General features: G+C 39.0%; 1 pseudogene; it reads right to left on the reverse strand.

Annotated features, from left to right (window-relative positions):
* Positions 1–245: 245 nt before the first annotated feature.
* Positions 246–22,531, reverse strand: LOC114029342 (annotated as a pseudogene).
* Positions 22,532–23,070: the final 539 nt, after the last annotated feature.

Here is a 23,070-nt window from a genome sequence, read left to right on the forward strand (position 1 = left end):
ATAGCTAGCATTTCTAGTATTGATTAGTATCCTTACTTTACCCGTAGTCATACTGGAAATGCCTGTAACATCTCCTTTACAGATAATGCTGGCTCTTGGATTTAGATAGATATTAATTTTCATTTTAAAGAAAGCTCCACTTATTCCTATGCTTTCTGGTGTGTTTTTTTTTTGTTTGTTTTGTTTTTGTTTTTTTAGACTAGAAAACTTTTTATTGTAGGTGGAGTGGGATAGCTGGGTACAGTTTAGATGATTCCAATTTTGTTGGCAACATCTAAATCATCTTAGTCTGGAACAAGTCAGATGTAGGCCTTCTTCTCTCCATCAGGCTGGATCAGTGTTGACCTTGGCCACGTCAATGTCATAGAGCTTCTTGACCACCTGCTTGATCTGATACTTGTTGGCCTCGATGTCCACAATGAAGACCAGGGTGTTGTTGTCCTCAGTCTTCTTCATAGCGGACTCAGTGGTCAAGGGAACTTAATGAAGGCCTAGTGGTCAAGCTTTCTCTGAGGGACACTTTTCCGAGAGTATTTGGGCTGCCATCGAAGTTTTAGTGTCTTGGGTCGCTGGAATGTGGGGAACGTTTGGATCTTCTTTTTGTGGCTATGAACACCCTTCAACACTGCCTTCTTGGCCTTCAAGGCCTTGGACTTAGCTTCTGTCTTGGGGAGCAACCGCTTCCTTCTTTGCCTTTGGTGCCAAATTGGGGGAAAGGCCTTTCTGGTGTTTTTAATGGGAATAGGTGTTATATTTTGCCAAAAACTTTTTTTTTTGCATCTGTTAAAATAATCATATCATTTTTGTTGTTTGTTTTCTATTGATATGGTCAATTATGTTCATAGTTTTCTTAATGTCAAAGCAGCCTTTGATTCCTGGTACAAAGACAGCCTGGTCATAGTGTATAACATTATTATATATTATGTAGGCTCCTTGCTAATATTTTATTTAAAATTTTTGTATCAATATTAATTTATTAGGGAATTGGTCTATGGTTTTCTTCCTCTGTTTTGAATGTCTCTGGTTTAGGTATCAAGACCATATTTGTGTCAAAGAAGGAATTTAGTAGGATCCCATCTTTACATATTTTTCCAATGTTTTATGTAGTATTAGAATTAATTGTTAAATATTCTGTAGGATTTCCTTGCAAATTCATCTGGTCCTGAGCTTTTTCCTTTGGGAGTTCATGTATAGTTGTTAATCTGGACAATTTATGTTTTTGTAAATATTTATCCTTTTCATTTCAATTGTCAGTTTTATTGGCATATAATTAACTCCTAATTGCTTTTGTTTCTTTTTCACTGGTTGTGCATTCACCTCTTTCTTTTCTTTTCTTTTTTTAATACTGTTAATTTAGTTTTCTTCTTTCTTTTTCTCAAGTTAGCTAATGGTGTTTTTATTTTTTTTAAAACACTAATTTCATTTGTCAATTTTTTTTTAAACTTTGAAGTTTGTCAATCTCTCCTTTGATTTTCAGTATTTCTATTTTGGTATTTAATTGAGGGTTTAAAATGTGGGATTTTTTTCAAGGTTTTTTTTTTTTCAGTTGTATGCCCAATTCATTGATCTTTTCTTTCATCCTGAACCATTAGTCTGGCTTCAGTCAGGCCTGGCCCTGAATGACAATAATATCATCAATAATAATAGTTTCATTGACACCCACGTACTATTTTAAGTTATGTGGTGTTGCCCCTCCTGTAACCTCAAGCCTATCACAGGGTTGCAAGGTTTGTCACATTCTTACTATGTTTTGGACTTCATTACTTCATGATAAAATCTTGAGTGGAAAAACTACAAAGATAAAAAAGGAGTGAGATGAAAAAGATAGTGACAAGTATTGAACAACAATATTAAACAGTATTTTATTGGCATATTGTTTAGTTGAAGTAGCAGCTCTTCCAGCTAAACATAGCTAGCAATTCCAACTTTTAACAAAATGGCATAGCAATTCAATTCAATTCAATAGACGTTAATTATCTGCTTTGTGAACCTTGCATATGCTAGGTAGTGGAGCTCACTGGATCATAAAAAGGAGGCCATAGAGATGAAGGGACTTGTCCAAGATTACACATTGGTAGGCCTGAGATTTGAATTCAGACTCCAAATCCAGCATTCTTTCTATACTTCAGTTGATTTATTAACTCATCAGAGTGACTATTTCCATTGGCGTAGATTGCAACCTATCCATGCTTCTCTGTATGTTTTTCCATAGATACTATTCAGAGGAACTACCCAGCATGCCTGAGGCACTAGAGATATATACAATGGGATAAAGAATGACATAGGTCCTGTCCTCTGGGAGCCTAGAGGAGTGATATAAGTTACAATGTGTTTAGGGCAGGGAAGAAAAGATCCAGACAAAGTAAGGGAAATTTGAGGGTCAGAACACCTCCATTGGGAGGGATCTGGTTAGAGTTTCACAAAAGAGTTGACTCATTTTTTTTCTTCCATTTTTAAAATGTATTTATTTCTTTGTAGTTTTCAACATTCACTTCCATAAGATTTTGAGTTCCAAATCTTCTCCCCCTCTCCCCACTCCGCCCACCCCAAGATGGCGGGCATTCTGATATAGGCTCTACATATACAAAGAGGTGACTCTTAAGCTGAACTTGCTGTGGAATGCGTGTACCTTGACCCAGTGACTGGTTGGTGGAGCCAATTCTGACTTTGAGCCTGATAATCATTCCAGTATGCAGAAGTCCTGCATGTAACTGGCAGCTACGTGGAAGCTAAGCTCTGCAGCCTCCTGGGTATTGTTCCCTCCTGGTCACTGCTAATTTCTTCATAAGACCCAACTGTGTTGGGAGTGTGTTGGACTGATCTAAGTTTCGTATTCATTTCAGTAACATTTCAACTATTCAAAAATAGTATTCATCACAACTCAACAGCATTATTACTGCTCCAAAGGTAGCCTCCCAAACGCTAACTGAAGTTTGCTGTTGGTCAGTCATTTCTGACTCTTTGTTACCCCGTTTAGGGTTTGCCATTTCCTCTGCCAGTTTACTTTACAGATGAAGAAACTGAGGAAAACAGGATTAAGTGATTTGCTTAGGGTCACACAGCTAGTAAGTATAAGACCAGATATGAACTCAGGTCTTCCTGATTCCAGGCCTGATGCTCTATCTACCACCTAGCTTTCCCATGCTTCTATAGTACTATATTACTTTTATTTTAATTAATTTATTATATATTATAAACATATTCCTGTATTATATTAATTCATCAGATATAATTATACTATTGATTATATTATATTTTATATATTATCTGTAATCTATATTATATATTTATTTTATTACTACTATATTACTTTTGTTCTACAATAAAACTTTGTTTTTACTTTTTTTTTCCTGGGGGCAAATTGGGCAAATAGTAGAAAGGTATAAACAGAGGAAACAATACAGAGGTTGACACTTTTTTGTTTTGTTTTGCTTTGTTTGAGTGAAATGTGGTTGTATATTACTGGAAATGCCATTGTCAATCCAAAGGAGCTGGAGATGAAACAGAGTTAATAATAAGTAACTCTATATCAGATATCCAATAATAAAGAGAAATAAGTGCTCAAGAATCAATAGGACAAAGAAGAATGTTACCATACACATACCCCTTGACTCTGTGTGTGGCTTGTTTTGGTTCATATTTGGGGAATTTTTCTAGTAATAATAATGAAGATAGGGACTAGGCCTGTGATTAAGGACTAAGCCTGTGATGAGGAAATTTCCTCTACCAATGTAAGTCAGCACCTTCTCTGCAATCACTAGTCCTAGAAACTATTAAGAAGGTTAAGTAACTTGCCCTGGGTCACACAACCAATATGTGTCAGAAGTGAGACTCTGGAACCCAGGTCTTACTGATTCAAAGACTGGCTCTATCCATTACATGAGCTCTCAATAATAATAACTAACATTTATATAGTGCCCATTTACATACATTATCCCATTTAATCCTAAGGACAACCCTGTAAGGTACTATCATTAAAACTCAAGAAAGATTAAATGATTTGCCCATGGTCATGGGCACAAACTCTAAGTGTTTGAATAATCCTTGGAGGTGTATGTTAGAAACCAGATCTCTCTTGACTCTTCAGTCCAACCCTCTTTAAATATACCTCTCTGCCTCTCAAAGTCCACTGGCCATCTCTGTTAAAGAGAGTATTTGGAAAGTTTGAGATGTTCAAGGACAAAGGCATCTGAGGTCAGCCCTCTGTGGAACCACATAGCTATGAAGGACAACTAAACTCTGCTGACTGTCTTTCCAAGTGAATTATCAAGAAAGAAGTATTCTATAAATAGCCCACAATGAGGTATTTAATTATGGAGAGTAACTGTTAAAAGGAAGTAGAGAGAACCCTTTGTTATAATGGTATTACACATGGTATTAGTACTTTATCTACATTTTTATCACAGTTTGTATTTTCCCATAAATTAGACCTCGCTGCCTGTATTTATCATATGCTGAGACAACATTATTTCCATTGCATTTGCAGAACAAAGGAATGTCATGGTATTTGGTTTAATATCAAATATAATTTCTTTTCACATTGTTTTAATATAGGTAGTGTTTTCTGCCTTCTATTTAGGTACTTATTTCCTTCTCTCTTTACCTTTTTTTTTTTTAATGGTCCCAGGAAAGTAGAGATTAATTTAGAACCGAGTTCAAATTCTGCCTCAGACACACAATTGACTATGTAAACCTGTGCAAATCACTTAACCTTTCAACTTCAGTTTCCTCATCTGTTAAATGGGAATAACAATAGTACCTAACCTATAGGGTTGTTGTGAGGTTCAAATGAGATAATTTAAAACCTCTATATAGATGCTTGTTATTTATATCTAATCCCAAGATTATGTTATTATATATTATATTATAATCATTGTTATATATTATGTATATATGATTATATATTATATGTTTTATATATATGCCAAGAGGTAGAAGCAGTCTATTTTTTTGAAGTTAAAACAAAATGTATTAATCCATTTCTTTTAAAAGACAAATACAAAGAAGATTCCCCTCCCCTTCCCCATCCTTCTTTTCTTGGTCTTGTTCTGTTTTCATTGGTTACTTTATTTATTTTTTATTTTTTGGCAATTGGGGTTAAGTGACTTGCCCAGGGTCACACAGCTAGTAAGTGTCAAGTGTTTGGTCTGAGGTCAGATTCGAACTCAGGGCCTCCTGACTTCGGGGCTGGTGCTCAATCCACTGCACCACCTAGCTGCCCCTATTGGTTACTTTAAATAAAGAAAAACATGGAAAGCCTCCATACTAAGTCACTGATAAGAAATATAATAATAAATAATCATGGTGGCACTTAAAAAGGAGAAAGGAAAATTACTCTTTTTGATCAAACCAAACATGATATAGCAATGTATTTTTACACAGAAAGGTGTACAATAGAATATTCAAGCTTTGCTTCCTCACATGTCATTAGGAAGGACTTTCATAACGTTTGTATTATTGTTTGGATTGGGGATGTTACTCGAGGTTGAGACCACTGTGGATGTATTGAACTCTCATGGAGAGGAGACGTTTTGAAGTTGTTGGGAGCAATAGCCTGTGCTGTAATGAGAATCCGCTGTGTGTCTAAAAATATTGGTTGTATTCACCATTGTTAATACTCTGATACTTTATAAAACATTTTGAGATGGCATGTGGTCACATAAGCATACAATCTTCTTTTCTCTCAGAATATTAGGACACTTTACAAATATTACATTTTAAAAAGAGAGAAGCTGAGTTGTCCTAATTCCAGACTTCTGTTTCTGGCTCTACCTCTGAGGTGGAGTCATTACTATGTGACTTTTGAGGCCACTGTCCCATGCAGTCCAAGTTGGAAGACTATTAAGCATTGAAAAGAAAGGCCTAAAAGTTAGGCACAAAGTAAGCAGCCATCAGTTAGGGGAATGAATAAACTGTGATATGTGAATGAAATGAAATATTATTGTGCACTAAGAAATGGTGAATATGAGGAATTCAGAGAAACATGGGAAGATTTGTATTAACTGATACAGGGAACCAGAAAATCAATGATTATACAACCATGTAAATGAAAAAGTCACTAAAAAGTTGAATTCCAAACAATTTAAAAAAAACAACATAAAAAACAACAATCCAGTCATGGTGTAGAATAGATAATGAAACTTACCTTCACCTTCTTGGCAGACAGGAAGGGGACTATAAGGGCCAATCTGTTGTATTTGGTAATTGTCAGTCTGTTCTGGTCTGGGGCATAAAGGGTGGGAAGAATGGTGATATATCCAGAAATGACCATGATGTGATAGCAAAAGGCATCAATAAAACTTAAGAAAAGAAAGAATGCTTCACTTTTCAGATGCCTTATTGAATCATTTAGAAAAAATAATGTTCTCTTTATAAACCAGTTCTTAATTATACATATCCTATGTTATACACTGTGGCAAGAGCTTAGAAAATTTAAATTCATAAATGACCCCCAAAACTTGGTTTTGCTTTTTTTTCTTAGTCTCAAGCTCCCATATATTAATCTTTTACTAAATCTGCTAACAACTGGCAAACTGAATTGATTCCTCCTTCTTTCCCTACATCTATTTGTTCTGATGTAGCTGGAATGAAAAGTTAAGAAAATAAATAGCACACGAATTATCAGAGCTAAATTAAGCAAAAAACAATCTCCTTCCAGTCCTGAATCTATGATTCTTCCCCCAAAAAAAGATTTATAGCAAGGTTAGTCTATCTCGAAGTATCACTCACATAGGCAACGAGACTGAATCCTTCTGACTTCCCCTATTGTTAGGTCAGCTAATTTTCAAATTAAGTTTTAACTCTTTTCTCATCTTCTCAGGGTGATCTGTTCACATCCACAGACAGGTAATAAACTATATCAGGAGACAAAGGGCAGATCAGGATGTAAAGGGCATTATTCTGTCACTTATATATCATAATGCACTGATCTAATTGGTGATGTCAGAGCAATGACATCAAGCAGATCTGAGCTGAGTGTACTTGGTACAAGCAATTACTTATGAAAGCTATTTGTCTTCCCCACTCCCTTTTATTCCCTGAGATTATAAAGGGGAGAGTGGTGAATCTAATGATCTTATAGTCTACTGGAAAGAAATTGAAAAATTGGGCTTTGGAAAAGGGAGAATGAGCTCTAGAGCAGTGCTTCTTAACCTTTTTTTCCCCCTCCATCATGGGCCTCATTGGCCATCCGGTGAAACTTATGGGACCCTCTTGCAGAATAATGTTTTAAAATGAATAACATAAAATATATAGAATTACAAAGGGATCATAATAAATTACAGTATACTGAAATTACACTGAAAGAGCAATAATAATTGAAATATATTAATAATTTCCAATTATACCAAAATATAGTTATAAAAATATTTTAAAAAATAATTAATGGATCCTAGGTTAAGAACCGCTGCTCTGCAGTCTTGATTCTTAAGAGCTTTCTATAAAGTAATAAATTTAAACAGCATGTTGAGATCCTGTGCCGAAAGGTTTTATTCAATTCAATTTAGTCAATCAATAAACATTTATTAAGTGTTGACTATATGTCAGGACCTGTGAGTAGGCTCTAATGATGCAAAGACAAAAAAAGATTATCTTTATTCTCAAGCTTCCATTCAAATGAAAGGATATAACACGTATACAGATAAATAAACAACAACATATACATAAAATAAATGCCAGGTAATTTCAGGAGGAAAGGTGCCATCAGGAATCAGCAAGAAAGCGCCTCTTTAGGACATGGCATTTGAGACAAGTTTTGAAGGGAGCTAGGGATTTCAACAGGAGAGGTGAGGGAGAGCCTTCCCAAGCATGGAGGACAGTTCGTGTGGTTTGCGAAGGCATGGAGGTGGGTAATAGAATGCTATGCACAGGGAAGAGCAAATAGGCCAGTTGGATTGGACCAGAGTGCACAAGGGCAGTAATGTGAGATGAGCTGGGAAAGACAGGTTGAAGCCAACCAGGGAGTTGTATTTTAGCTTGGACTTAGCTGCAATTTTTGTTGCTCAGTTGTTTCAGTCATGTCTGACTCTGTTATCCCATTTGGGGTTTTCTTGGCAAAGATACAGGTGTGGTTTGACATTTCCTTCTCCAGTTCATTTTACAGATGAGGAAACTGAGGCAAACAGGGTTAAGTGATTTGCCCAGAGTCATGCAGCTAATCTGAGGCCAGATTTAAACTCAGAAAGTTTAAATTTTTCTTATTCCAGGCTCAATACTCTACCTATTGCACCACCTAGCTGCCCTGAGTAGAGGCAACAAAAACACACAACCTTTTTGAGTAGGGGAGTGTGGTCAGACCTTTGCTTTAGGAATGTAAGTTTAACTCCTATGTGGAGAATGGATTGATGAGCTGTAAGCCAGAAGTAGGGAGACCAGTTAGAAGGCCATTGCCCACTCTAATAAATAAGAACACGGTATCTCTCTGCAGATATTATTAAAATGACTTCTATAGAGAATATACCATTGCTTTAAGAGGTATCATTGTCTTGCCCTTGTCTTATTCAGGAAGAGATTGGTATTTTCTCTTCTGGGTCTATTCTTATGTAACAGTTAAAACCACTGCTGGGTCTATGGGGCTAGTGCACTATACCCTCTCCCTTTCCACTAAGAAGACGATTATTTGCCCTGGACCTATGTGTGAGGGGAATGTGGTTCAGTTAGGGTAGTTTGACCAATTAAAATAAGGGCCAGACTCCTTTTCTCAAAGTCTTTGACTCATTGCACCCCAATTTATGAAGATTTATTTAAAATTTGGGTTGGCCTCACCTCTAGGGTCAAAGTAAGGGTAGTGGAAAGGTTAAGGTGCAAATGTAAGGGTAGTGGAAAGGTTAAGGTACAATGTAAATCAGGTATGAGACAGGTATTTCCCCTACACCAAGAAATGCTGAACCCAAAGCGTTCTTTGTTCCTTTTTGATTGGCTCTGCATTGCCTGAACTATTCCTTCTGATCATTTAGGTCAGGGATTGGGGCTCCTTTGTCTATTGATCATCAATCTTCTCCAAGAAGCTCTCAGTGACTAAGGATTTAGGAAGTCTGGACCTCTCAAACTCATAAAGTCACCTCCAAGCTTGTACAGGTCTTCCTTGAGACTGATGTTTATCTCTTATAATCAAGCAAATCAAGAGAGGCAGCCAGAAGCCCAGCCTCGAGCTCATCCTGGAGATGCCATGTGAGAATAATCGGCATGTTAGAGAGATGCAATGGGTACTCCCATGCTTGCCTGGCAGAAAGAGAGAAACCAGCCAAGAGTGGCTCACTCACTTTTAAAGGCCGACTTAGTTGACTGTTCTTCCTGCTCAGGGGCCAATGGGAGAATTGTTTCGTCACGCACCAACTATTCAAATCCTTCAGAGCTGAGTCACATATGTCCTGCTGGAAGCAATCAGAGGCTTCTCATCTCCAAAGCTCCCAAATACTCAGCTAGCACACTCGATGGGCTAGAAACAGGGAACCTCTGTTCATACCCCTTACATTTTGTACCCCCTTTCCTCCCACTTCCCCTCTGCCTTTCTTTGTGTTGTAATAGAGTTATACATTCCACAACAAAATTGAGACTTTTATCGAGCAGAAGAAGAGTTTTATTTTAGGTACAGTCAGACTGGAGGTAGCATCGAGAAGTCTATTAATGAACAAACACACCATAGAGGCTATTATTTTACAGATGGAGAACTGAGGCCTAGAAAAGTGAAGTGACTTGCCCAGGGCCACACAGCTTATAAGTATCTGAGGGAAGATTTGAACCCAGGTGTTCCAGACTCCAAGTCCAGTGCTCTATTTATTATTCCGTGTTGTCTCCAAGGGATGATGACTAAATGGATGTCGCATCTACAAAGAATGTAAAATGTAAGGCAGAGGCTCGCTGAGGGTGGGATGAGGTGGCAGAAATGCAGGCCTGGCACCCTCTGGGAGGTAGAGTGACTATCGTGGTGTCTATTTTGGCAGTTAGTACAGAGAATCTCATTTTCTACTTATCCTCATAACCTCTTCTGCCATCCTTTTGCTCTATGAACAGATCCTGCCTTGATCCTTCCTACTCAGTTTTTGCTTCTGGTTTCCTGTGGAAGCAGGCTGGAGATGGTGATGATTGTTTTCTCATTTGAAATGAGAAATAATGTTTGACAAGTGAGTAACGCATGACCGCTTTGTATCGTTTGAGAGATTTAGAACTGGAATGGATTTTAGAGGTTGTCTAGTTCTGCCCACCTCAAGAGAGGAAGCTGAGAACCCAAGAAAGGAAATCATAGAATCGTCAATCACCCAGTCATACTCTCCTTTTACAGATGAGGAAATTGAGGCTCTGTGAAGTATATGACTTGCCCAGGTCATACAAGTAGTAAATGACTGAGCCAGCGTTTGGCTGCCTCTAAAGCTTGTCCTGATCTAGCCACACTATATTGCTTTGAGTTCCTTTGTAATGCGTGTCATTCCACAGAGTATTGTGTACTCAAATATTATGTGCCTTATTGCTAATCACCCTGTGGGACCTTTCAGAGCTCATTACTGAGGGGCTTGCAAAGCGAGATGCCAAAGAGTCTTCTGATTGATTGGCTGCTGAGCTGGAAGAGCTAATTATTCAGTGGATCTTTTTTTTAAAAAAAAAAAAAAAAAAAAAAGAGGAGCAGCTAGGTGGCGTAGTGGATAGAGCACCGGTCATGAAGTCAGGAGGACCTGAGTTCAAATCCGGCCTCAGACCAAACACTTGACACTTACTAGCTGTGTGACCCTGGGCAAGTCACTTAACCCCAATTGTCTAAAAGAAAAAAGAGAGAGAGAGAGAGACAGCTTCTAGCTTAACCCCTCTTGACGGTAGCTCTTCAGGTGACATATGCTTCCAATGAGGGGTGGAACAGGATGGGTAAACTAGGTGGTACAGTGAATACAGCAGCTGGCCTGGAGTCAGAAACTGAATTCAAATCCAGCCTTAGACACTTTGTTGTGTCACCCTGGTCAAGTCACTCAATCTCTGTTTGCCTCAGTTTTCTTATCTTTAAAATGGTGATGATAATAATAGCATCTACCTGCCAGGGGTAAATAATGATTATGAAGTGCTTAGCACAGTCCTGGCACACAGTAAGCACCATATAAATGTTGTTGTTTCTGTATCATGGCAACCCTAATACTGCTCCCTTCTTGAGGTTTGGACTCAAGTTAGTGGATTTATGGCTGCCTTTCCCTGGTTCTTTGTGTTCATTCAAATAAGTTTTCCATGTGGACATGTCCAGAACTGGTGGTGACCTTGTGAGTTCCAAAAGACTTGAAGGTACTGGGAGGCCTGCAGAAGTGGTGGTGATGAATCTTTCCACAGCATTAGTGAATAACGACAGGGGAAGCTTCTGCATGGGAGAAGATGGCTACTGGAAAGAAGATCAGGCTTCAGACCATGTTCCGCTGTGGTGAAACATAAAACCCTGATTAGCAGTCTGGAAAAACCACTTCATGTTCTGATAAAGGTTAAATATTACCCTCCTAACTGATTATAACCATCGTTATCACTTAGGTTCCTGAAGCTTGTTAATCTTATTAGTTCTTTCATGTGTTATGATGCTTTGATGTTTAGAATTTCTTTCTGTTCAGCAATAAAATACTGGCCCTTATACAGTTCATAGCACTATTACATGTTGCGTACTTTTGTTATTCCCCACCCCCCACCCTTTTCCTTTTTTGGGAAACCCTAGACTTGTGAGCCATTACTTTTGTTTAAAGGAAAATTGTATGCAGAGTAACTGGCATAGGGGATTTGATCAGCCAATAAGTGTTAGAATAGGGACCCCTAATAAGAGGTCAGACTTATGCTAGGACTGAATCCAGACTGAATCCAGAATCAATGGCTGCAAAATGTAAGATTCTAGGCTCTGTGCGCCCAGCTACAGTGCCCCTATGTTGGCTATAAATTCAAGTTGTGAAAGAATGATGTTTTATGTGGTAGAGATTTATGTCATAGTTGTTTTTTGTTTTGTTATTCAGTCATTTTCAGTTGTAATTGACTTTTCTTGACCCCATTTGGGATTTTCTTGGCAAAGATGCTAGAGTGATTTGCCATGTCTTTCTCCAGTTCATTTTATAGATGAGGAAACTGAAGCAAATGGGGTTAAGTGACTTGTCCAGGGTCTCCTGACTCTAGGCCCAGCACTCTATATACTGTGCCACCTATCTGCCTGTTATAGTTATTTAGTGAACTGTATAATGAGTTTGTCATATGGAGTGAGAGTTGGGGGAAGAGGAGAACAGTCTGTGGGATAGTCTTTGAGACAAGATTTTGGACACTGCTGCCAACTTTAGAGTCTCTGAGAGGAGCCATTCTTTGTAGAGCTGTTTCCTTGGCCATGGCTGGGGAGAGAACAATTCCCTAGGCCTAGGCCCTACCTACCTTTTAACCAGATTACAAAAATTAAATTATTGTAAAAGAGATCCTGAATTCGATGAGAAGCTGGACCAAATGACCTCTATATTTTGTTCCTGTACTCATGATTCTCTGGTTGAGTAAGGCTTAAAAGTTAGCTTTGATGAGGAACCCCCTCAGACAATTTGCAGTAGAAAAATTAGATACTAAGTGAAAGAGAAACCTCCTTCACTGTTTGGGAAAGAAGACTTCAGGAATTTTGTGTTAACATTCCAGTCAGGCAGTCAGGCAGTCAGTCAGTCAGTCAATGAACACTTATTAAACAGCTACTATGTGTCAGGCAATGTGCTAAGTGCTTGGGGATACAAAGAAATTATCATTATTATTGTTATTACTAATTATTATTTTTATTCCAACTTTATCCCAACCAACTGTATATCTTTAGTACTGTGAACTTTAATACTTATATTGGGATACAAAAGAACCAAGCTGGTGAGATACATTATTTCACTAACATTATAACCAAATTAGGGCTATCTAGTAGATGTATTATTATGCTTTATTTTAACCAGCATTTGATTTTAATTCAGCCCTTTCTTCTTAGGACCTTTCCATTTGCAAGTGGTGATGATAACAATTATGTTGTTGATGATGATAATAATAATAATAAACTTTATAGGCTTTCCTGAAGACCAACAAGTATGAAGTAGAAAAAGATCCATACTGTTTTGTATATTGGTAACAATTGAAAAATGCAACAAAGAATAACCTTGAATCTCTCATTTAAAATATTATTAAGGCAAACAATTATCCCCTTTAACAATAAAGCCATATAGTCTTAGTTTTTAGATATTAGGAATAAAAGTTCAGATATATTCCAAGTGCCTTTTTTTCAGTCCTCATCCTCCTTGACTTCTCTGCAGCATCTAACATTACAGACCGCCCCATCCTTCTTTGTGTAGTTGTATTTTTTTTTTCAATTAGCAAAACTCTTCCTCACCTTCTCATTCTAATCCCCTCCCTAACTGAAAACAAAAGAAAAACAAAACTCTTGTTGCAAACATGTATAGTAGATCAAAACAAATTTCTGCATTGTCTGTGTCCAACTTCTCTATCAGGAAGTGGGTAGTATGGGTCATTATTAGTCCTTAGGAATCATGGTTGATCATTATGCTGATCAGAGGACTTGGTTCTTTTAAAGTTTTGTCTTTATCATATTATTGTCCTTTTATAACTTGTTCTCCTGGCTTTATTCATTTTATTCTGCATCAGTTCATGCAAGTCTTCCCAGGTTTCTCTGAAATCATACCCTTCACTTCTTCTTTTTAAAATTTTTGCCATGTTAAAATAGATATTATTCTTCAGGACAAGAATTACATTTCCACTTGTTTACAGTAACAATAAAGTGCAATGTTGTTCATTTCTCTACATTTGTAAATATTCAAGTATTAAGAATGTCCATATTTATACTGTAGCTTAAATGTTAACCCTTAAACTGCTATTGCTTTGGCTATAGGTTTGCAGCCTTCAATTTTTAAAAAGCTACATGGAATGTTCTCTTTTCTGGTGTATTTGGTAAACCTCTTCAATGATGGGTTCATAAGAAGCACCTCTGGGTGGGGTTGTTCTATCATCTGGGAATCCACTAGGCATATCCCCTGGCACACCCCCTATACTCTGTACAGCTTAGCAATGGTGGAATTGCAGACCTTGTCTGATTCTTTCTATTAATGCTCAAACAGTTCCTTCTTAGCTGCCTGGTGTCATTGCATTTGTCGAGGATTTTCTGTTTTTCCTCATTACAAATTTTGCTGTGGAATTTCTCATCCTCCAATGTAGCCTTCATGTTGAAAGCATATGATTCAAGTGAGTTCTTGGAAGACAACTTGTCTCTCTGCTTCTCATTTGCAGCCTTGTATTTCTCAGATTCCTAGACCGTAGGTGCAATGTCTTCTTTGCTCATGTGACTCGTTATTGGTGATGGTAATCTTGTTCTCCTTGCCTGTGTTCTTAGCCACAGCAGACACATTAAGGATGCCATTTGTATCAATGTCAAATGTTACTTCACTCTAAGAAATATCTCTGGGGGCAGAGGGGATTCCTGTGAACTTCAATTTGCTAAGCAAGTAGTTATCCATTGTCATTGCTCTCTCACCTTTGTAGTCTGAATAAACATACCAGGCTGGTTGTCTGAGTAGGTGGTAAAGGTCTGTATCTGCTTGGCAGGGATGATGGTATTGCATCTGATCAGAACTGTCATAACTCTACCAGCAGTTTCAATACCAAAGGAAAGAAGAGTGATGTCCAAAGTCAAGTTCAGAACATTCTCAGATTTCTCTCCATACAAGGTGGTAACCTAGACAGCTGTACCATAGGCAACAGCATCTTCAGGATTGATACTTTTTTTGAGCTCCTTGTCAATGAAGAAGTCCAGCAGAAATTTTTGGATCTTGGGGATGAGAGTGGAACCACTTACCAAAATGATGTCATGAATCTGTGACTTAACTAGTTTGTCAAGGCCTTTTCTGTGGGGTCCACTGTGCCATTGACAAAGTCATCATTCAGCTTTTCAAAATGTTCATGGGTGATAAAGGTATAGACATCATACTTTCAGAAAGGGAGTTAATTTCAATAGGGACCTGGATACTAGAAGAAAAGGCATACTTTGCATATTCACAAGGGGTGCACAGTTGGCAGACAACTGGTATTCTCAGTGATATCCTTCTTGTGTTTTTGCTTGAATTCAGCAATGAAATGGTTAACTATGTAGTTGTCAAAGTCTTCCCTACTCAAGTGAGTGTCCCTAGCTGTGGACTTGACTTCAAAGATGCCATCTTCAAGATTAAGATTGGATCAAGTGGGGCAGCTAGGTGGTGCAATGGATAGAGCACCGGCCCTGAAGTCAGGAGGACCTGAGTTCAAATGTGGCCTCAGACCAAACACTTTTCACTTACTAGCTATGTAATCCTGGGCAAGTCACTTAACCACAATTGCCTAAAAAGAAAAAAAAAAAAAGATTGAGCTCTAGAATTTAAAAAAAAAAAAAGAATGGAGGCATTGAAAGTGCCACCTCCAAGCTTCAATAATTTGTTTTATCTTGGTGAAGTGCACAGAAAACACTTCTGGATAGAAGCTTTTGGTTTCCCCATTGTACTCCACTTGGACCTTAGACCTGCCTGTGTTATTCACTACCATGAAAGGTCAATGCTTCATGTCTGACTGTACATCATCATCAAATCTGTGACTAAATAGATATGTGGCATCGAAGACTGTGTTGGTGGGGTTTGTTGCAACTTAAGCACCCCTGATTAAATGTTCTGTGTCAGCAAAAGCAATATAACTTGGGGTGGTCCTTAGTCACTGGCAATGATCTCCACTTTCCCACATTGGAAAATTGCCACATAGGAATAAGTGGTGCTCAAATCAACACTACCTGTAGGTCTCTTTGACATGGTTGGTTGGAGCAGTGCGGTCATTGCCTAGCCATGAGGAATAAGAAGGGTTGCTGCTACACTGAGTCCCTTCATCATTTCTTAAAGCACAAAGGTATTCTATCCCATTTATACACCAAAAATTGTTTGACCATTCTCCAATTTATGGGCACCTCCTCAGATTCCCACTCTTTGCCACCTCAGAACTACAGATATTTTTGTACCTCCCTTGGGGTTTGTTTTTACTTAGGACTCCCTTAATTTGCTTTTCCTCTAATTCCCCTTTTCTTTCTCTTCTTTCCCTGCTGAATGAAATCTATTTTTGTACCCAACTCTGTGTGCATGTGTGCATCATTCCCTCTTCTGATCAGCTCAAATGAGATGGAGGTTCAAGTATCAGCCATTCCTCCTACCCATTCCTTCTTATCTGTATAGATGTCTGTTTTTGCACTCTGTGATATAATTTTCCATAGTTTTTCTTTCCCTTCCCCCTTTTCACCTCCCTGGTGTATTCCTCTTTACCCCCCTTAAGATCATTAAGACATAACAAGTGACTCCCAGGCCTTGTCTAATTAGACTCCTTCTATAACCCCTGATGATGATAGGGCTTATTAAGGGCACAGTATCTTCTTCCCATATTTGAAGGTAAGTAGTTTATCTTTGGTTAGCCCCTTATGAATCATTCGAGTTTACCTTTTTATGTTTCTTTTAACTCTTGTATTTGAACTTCAGAGTTTCTGTGTGACTCTGTTCTTTTCATTAGAAATGCTTGGAAGGTTCTCTATTTCATTTAAGATCCATTTTTCCTCCCATATGATTATACTCAGTTTTGCTGGGTAAGTTATTCTTGGTTGTAATTCTATATTCTTTGCCTCCTGGAATATCACAGTTCTCCAGTCCTTTATAGTGGTGGCTGCTAGGACATGTGTGATCATAACTGTGACTCCTTGGTAACTGAATTCATTCTGGCTGCTTGTATTTTTTCTTTGATCTGGAAGCTTTGAATTTTAGCTACAATGTTCCTGGGAGTTTTCATTTTGGGGTTTCTTTCCAGATGTGGCTGGTGGATCCTTTCTATTTCCACTTTGCTCTCTGGTCCTAAGATTTCTGGGAAGTTTTCTTTTAAGATTTCTTGAAATATGCTACCTGGGTTCTTTTTTCTTTTTTTGGTTATTCTTGTAGTCTAGTGATTTTTAAGATTCTGTCTTATTGATCTATTTTCTAAGTCCATTGTTTTTACTGAGATTCCTTACATTTTCTTCTTCTTCTCCTTCCCCTTCTCCTCCTCCTTTCCTCCTCCTCCTTCTTCTTTTTCTTCTTCTTCTTTTCTCTTTTGACTGAGTTTTAATTTTTCTTATCTCAGTTTTTATTTGATCCCTTCTAATTTTCCAGGAGTTTGTTGCTTGGGCAAGTCTTTGTTCCTCTTGTGCCAAGCTGTTAATTACCTTTCTAATTCTTTTTTCTATCACTTTCATTTTTTTCCCCAGTTTTTTTCTTCAAGAACCTTCATTTCATTTATCAAAACATTTTTTTAAAAAAAACTCTTGCATCATTTCTTCCAGGAATTCAACTAGAATTTGTACTCTCTGAGGCTTTGCTTGTAGATATTTTGGAGTCATTCTTTTCTGGGTTTGTGTCTTGAGGGTCCTTGCCCTGGAGATCTGAGCTACCCTACTAACTGCTTATTTCTTTTTTTTCTGTTTTTTTTTTTTTAATTTTTAGTTTTCTCCCTTCCTCCCTCCCCATCTACCCTCATTGAGAAGGCAAACAACTCAATATGGTTATACATATATAGTCATGCAAACACTTCCATAGTAGTCATGTTGTGAAAAACTAACTGTATTTCCCTCCATTCTATCCCCTTTTATTTGATTCTTTCTTTTGACCCTGTCCCTCCTCAGAAGTGCTTGCTTCTGACTACCACCTCCCCTAATCTGCCCTCCCTTCTATCATCTCCCCCCCTTTTATCCCCTTCCTCCCTATTTTCCTGTAGGGTAAGATAGATTTCCTTATCCAATTGAATGTGTATGTTATTCCCTCCTTAAACCAAGTCCTATGAGAATAAGATTCTTTTGGTTTTGTTTTACAATTTCTTGATTTCTCATAAAGTCACTAGCTTCCAATTGCTCCATTCTAATTTTTAAGGAAGCATTTTCTTCAGTGAACTTTTGGACTTCCTTTTCCATTTGGCCAATTCTGCTTCTGAAGGCAGTCTTCTCCTCATTGGCTTTTTGGACGTCTTTTGCCATTTGAGTTAGTCTTTTTTAAAATTAATTAATTAATTTTTAGTTTTCGACATTCACTTCCACAAGATTTTGAGTTCCAAATTTTCTCCCCATCTCATTCCTCCCCCTAGATGGCATGCATTCTCAATACCTCTTCCCCTAATCTGCCTTCCCTTCTATCTCTCCCCCTCCCCTTCTCTTATCCCCTTTCCCTTCAATTTTCCTGTAGAGCAGGATAGATTTCTATACCCTATTTCCTGTATATCTTATTTCCCAGTTGCATGTGAAAACAATTTTTTTAAACATTTGTTTTTAAAACTTTGGGTTCCAAATTTTCTCCCTTCCTCCTTCCCCACTTACCCTCATTGAGAAGGTAAGCAACTCAATATAGGTTATACATGTACAGTTACGCAAAACACTTCCATAGTAGTCGTGTTGTGAAAAACTAAGTATATTTCCCTTAATCCTATCCCGCCCCCCCCATTTATTCTATTCTCTCTTTTGACCCTGTCTGTCCTTAGAAGTGTTTGCTTCTGATTACCCCCTCTCCCATTCTGCCCTCCCCTCTATCATCCTCCTGCTCTCTTGTCCTTTCCCCCTTTATTTTCCTGTAGAGTAAGATAGATTTGATACCCAATTGAGTATGTATGTTATTCCCTCCTTAAGCCAAATCCTATGAGAATAAGATTCACATTCCCTCTCACTTTCCCCCACTTCCCCTCCATTGTAAAAGCCTTTTCTTGTCTGTTTTAGGTGAGATAATTTACCCCATTCTACCTCTCCCTTTCTCCTTCTCTCCATATAATCCTGTCACCCCTTAATTTTATTCTCCAAATATCACTCCTTCATCTTCAACTCACCCTGTGCCCTCTATTTATCTATCTGTCTATATATATACATACATATAACTTTTTCCCTCTAACTACTCTAATACTGACAAAGGACTCAGGAGTTACAAATATAATCTTTCCATGCAGGAATGTAAACAGTTCAACCTTAATATGTCTCTTATGATTCTCTTATGATTTTTCTTTCCATTTAACTCTTCATGTTTCACTTGAGTCTTGTATTTGAAAGTCAAATTTTCTACTCAGCTCTAGTCTTTTCATCAAGAATGCCTGAAAGTTCTCTATTTCACTGAATATCCATTTTTTCCCCCTGAAGGATTATACTCAGTTTTGCTGGATAGGTGATTCTTGTTTGTAATCCTATCTCCTTTACCCTCCAGAATATTGTATTCCAAGCCCTGTGGTCCCTTAATGTGGAAGCTGCTAAATCTTGTGTTATCCTGATTGTGTTTTCACAATACAATTGTTTCTTTCTGAATGCTTGCAATATTTTCTATTTGACCTGGGAATTCTGGAATTTGGCTACAATATTCCTAGGAGTTTTCCTTTGGGGATCTCTTTCAGGAGGTGATTAGCGAATTCTTTCCATTTCTATTTTGCCCTCTGGTTCTAAAATATCAGGGCAGTTTTCCTTGATAATTTCTTGAAAGATGATGTCTAGGCTCTTTTTTTGATCACGGCTTTCAGATAGTCCAGTAATTTTTAAATTCTCTCTCCTGGATCTATTTTCCAAGTCAATTGCTTTTCCAGTGAGATATTTCACATTGTTTTCTATTTTTTCATTCTTTTGGATTTGTTTTACAGTGTCTTGATTTCTCATAAAGCCACTAGCTTCCATTTGCTCCATTCTAATTTTTAAGGAAGTATTTTCTTCAGTAAGTTTTTAGACTTCCTTTTCCAGTTGGCCAATTTTGCTTTTAAGGCATTCTTCTCCTTGGCTTTTTGGACCTCTTTTGCCACTTGGGTTAGGCTATTTTTTAAGGTGTTATTTTGTTCAATACTTTTTTGGGCCTCCTTTAGCAAGCCATTGACTTTTCATGATTTTCTTGCATCACTCTCATTTCTCTTCCCAGTTTTTCGTCTACTTCTCTTACTTGCTTCTCAAAATCTTTTCTGAGCTCTTCCATGGCCTGGGACTGATTCATATTTTTCTTGGAGCCTTTGGATGTAGGAGCTTTGACTTTGTTGTCTTCTTCTGGTTGTATATTTTGATCTTCTTTGTCACCAAAGTAAGATTCTATGGTCTGACTGTTTTTGCTCTGCTTGCTCATGATCCCAGCCAATTTCTTGAGTTATAAACTCTTTGTTAAGGTAGGGGTCTGCTTCCAGTGTGGAGAATGTACTGTCCCAAGCTTCAGGGGTTTTGTGCAGCTGTTTTCAGAGATACTTCTAGGGACCTGAAAATTTTCAGTTCTTCCAAGGTGGTATGATCAAGGGGGAGGTGTTTACTCCTTTCCTTGTCTGTGCTCTGGTTTTTGAGTGACCACAAGCACTGTTTTCTGCTTTGGAACCTTGAGGAGGATTTCCTCTCTACTGCCACTACAAGCTCCACCATGCCAGTGTTCCTTCTCGCCCCAGGACCACTACCAAGAACTGTGACCCAGATTCAAGCAAAGGCAAAGCAGGAGAATCCTGCCTCAGCACCCGCAAAGAGATCCCTGCAATCCCCCTCTGATCAGTCACTCTATTCCCCCTCAGTCTGTGGGCCAGAAGCTCTGGAAGCAACCACTGCCCCGGGGCCATGCTGAGGGACTGGGGCTGGGAACACGCTTCTCTCTCACTGCAGACACAGACTTTTCCCACTGACCTTCCAAGTTGTATTTGGCGTTCATGGATTGAGAAGTCTGGAAACCACCGCAGCTGCCCATTATTCAGTCCTCTGAGACCGACTCCAGGTTCACTGAGGCCTGGTGTTTGCCTGCGTGCCCACACCAAACTGCACTCCTCTCCCCACCCAGCATGATAGACCTTTCTGATCAAGCATCCAGGTTGTCTTGGACTGTAAATTAGTTTCACTCTGTCTTTTTGTAGGTTCTGCTGCTTTAGATTTTGTTTAGAGCCATTTTTTACAGGTATTTGGAGGGGTTTGGGGGAGATCTCGAGCAAGTCACTGCTTTTACTCCCCCATCTTGGCTCCGCCCCTAGTCTATTTTTTAAGGTGTTATTTTCTTCAGCATTTTTTGGGGTCTCCTTTAGCAAGCTGTTGACTTGTTTTTCATGATTTTCTTGCATCACTCTCATTTCTCTTCCCAGTTTTTCCTCTACTTCTCTTACTTGCTTCTTAAAATCCTTTTTGAGCTCTTCCATGGCATGGGACTGATTCGTATTTTTCTTGGAGGCTTTGAATGTAGGAGCTTTGACTTTGTTGTCTTCTTCTGGTTGTATATTTTGATCTCCTTTGTCACCAAAGTAAGATTCTATGGTCTGACTTTTTTGCGCAGTGTGCTCATGATCCCAGCCAATTATTTGACTTTTAAACTCTTTGTTAAGGTAGGGGTCTGCTTCTAGTGTGGAGGGTGTATTGTCCCAAGCTTCAGGGGTTTTGTGCAGCTGTTTTCATAGATACTTCTAGTGACCTGTAAATTTTTAGTTCTTCTAAGGTGTTGTGATCAAGGGTGAGGTGTTTACTCCTTTCCTGGCCTGTGCTCTGGTCTATGAGTTACCACAAGCACTGTTTTCTGCCTTCAAACTGTGAGGAGGACTCCCTCTCCATCGCTATCACAAGCTCCTTCTCGCCCCAGGACCACCACCCAGAACTGTGACCCAGATCCAAGGGTGGGCAAAGCAAGAGAATCCTGCCTCAGCACCAGCAAAGAGATCCCTGCAATCCCCCTCTGATCAGCCACTTGATCTCCCCACCATCTGTGGGCCAAGAGCTTTGGAAGCAGCCGCCGCCCCAGAGCTATGGGGACTAAGACTGGGGCCAGATTGAGTTCCTCTGTCACCACAGTCTGACAGACCTTTCCTAGTAACCTTCTAAGTTGTCTTTGGTGTTTGTGGGTTGAGAAGTCTGGAAACCTCCACAGCTGGGTGTGATTCAGTCTCCTGAGGCCTGCTGCAGGTTCGCTGAGGCCAGGGTGCATGGCCCATGCTGAACTGTGCTCCTCTCCCAGCAACAGACCTTTTCAATCAATCATCCAGGTTGTCTTGGGCTGGAAATTTGTTTCCTTATGTCTTACTGTGGATTCTGCTGCTGTAGAATTTTAGAGCCATTTTTTGCAGGTATTTGGAGTGGTTTGGGGGACAGCTCAAGTAAGTCACTGCTTTTACTCTGCCATCTTGGCTCTGCCCCCACTACTGCTTCTTTCTGAACCTGTGGGTGTTAAATCTGGGGTGGGGGACCTGTGGCCTCGAGGCCCTCAAGTGCAGCCCTTTGATGGAATCCAAACTTCATAGAACAAATCCCCTTAATAAAAGGATTTGTTCTATAAAACTTAAACTCAATCAAAAGGCTGCCCCTAAGGACCTCGACGGCCACATGTGGCCTTGAGGCTGAAGGTTTCCCACCCCTGGTACAGGTGCTCTCTTCTGTCTGCTCACGATCTGTGACCTGGACTGGTGCCTTGTCCCCTTGGGTGTCCTGGTATGGGTTCTGAGGTCCCTGGGATGGAACCACCTTTTGCCCAGGTGCACTGCCTCTCCCTCTTCTGGAATGCTCTGCACAAGTGCTCTCCTGGCCAGGCCCCATTGTCAGTGTCCTTGGATCCCTCTGTCTACTTTGCTATTCTGGCCTAGGCTGGAAAAATGAATCACTGTGACTTTTTCTTGGATTTTTTTCATCAGGTGCATTTTCTATATGTTTGGAGGAGTTTTTATGGGTTACTTACCATACTGGTTCTTGCTATGCCACCATCTTGGCTTCATTCGCATTCCTTCTTTCTTGATATTTTACTTCCTGGATTCCATGATACAACACTATCATAGTTTTCCTCCTCCCTCTCCAACTGTACTTTCTCTATCCTCCTCTGGCCTCTTAAACATGGATATCCCTCAGGAGTGGAGTGTATTGTTTGAGGAATAGCAAGGAGGCCAGTGTTGTTGAATCAAAGAATATAAAGTGGGGCATAAAGTGTGAGAAAAACAGAAGGGTAGGACGAGGTCAAGTTATGAAGGACTTTGAATGCCAAACAGGATTTTTTGTCTTTGATCCTGGAAGTGATAGGATGAATCAGTGTGATCATTTCTCCATTTATTGATTCTCCATTCAAATAAAGCATAAATCTCAAC

This window comes from Vombatus ursinus, unplaced genomic scaffold, assembly GCF_900497805.2.
Source record: "Vombatus ursinus unplaced genomic scaffold, bare-nosed wombat genome assembly UNPS02014926.1, whole genome shotgun sequence".
Taxonomy (NCBI): Eukaryota; Metazoa; Chordata; class Mammalia; order Diprotodontia; family Vombatidae; genus Vombatus; species Vombatus ursinus.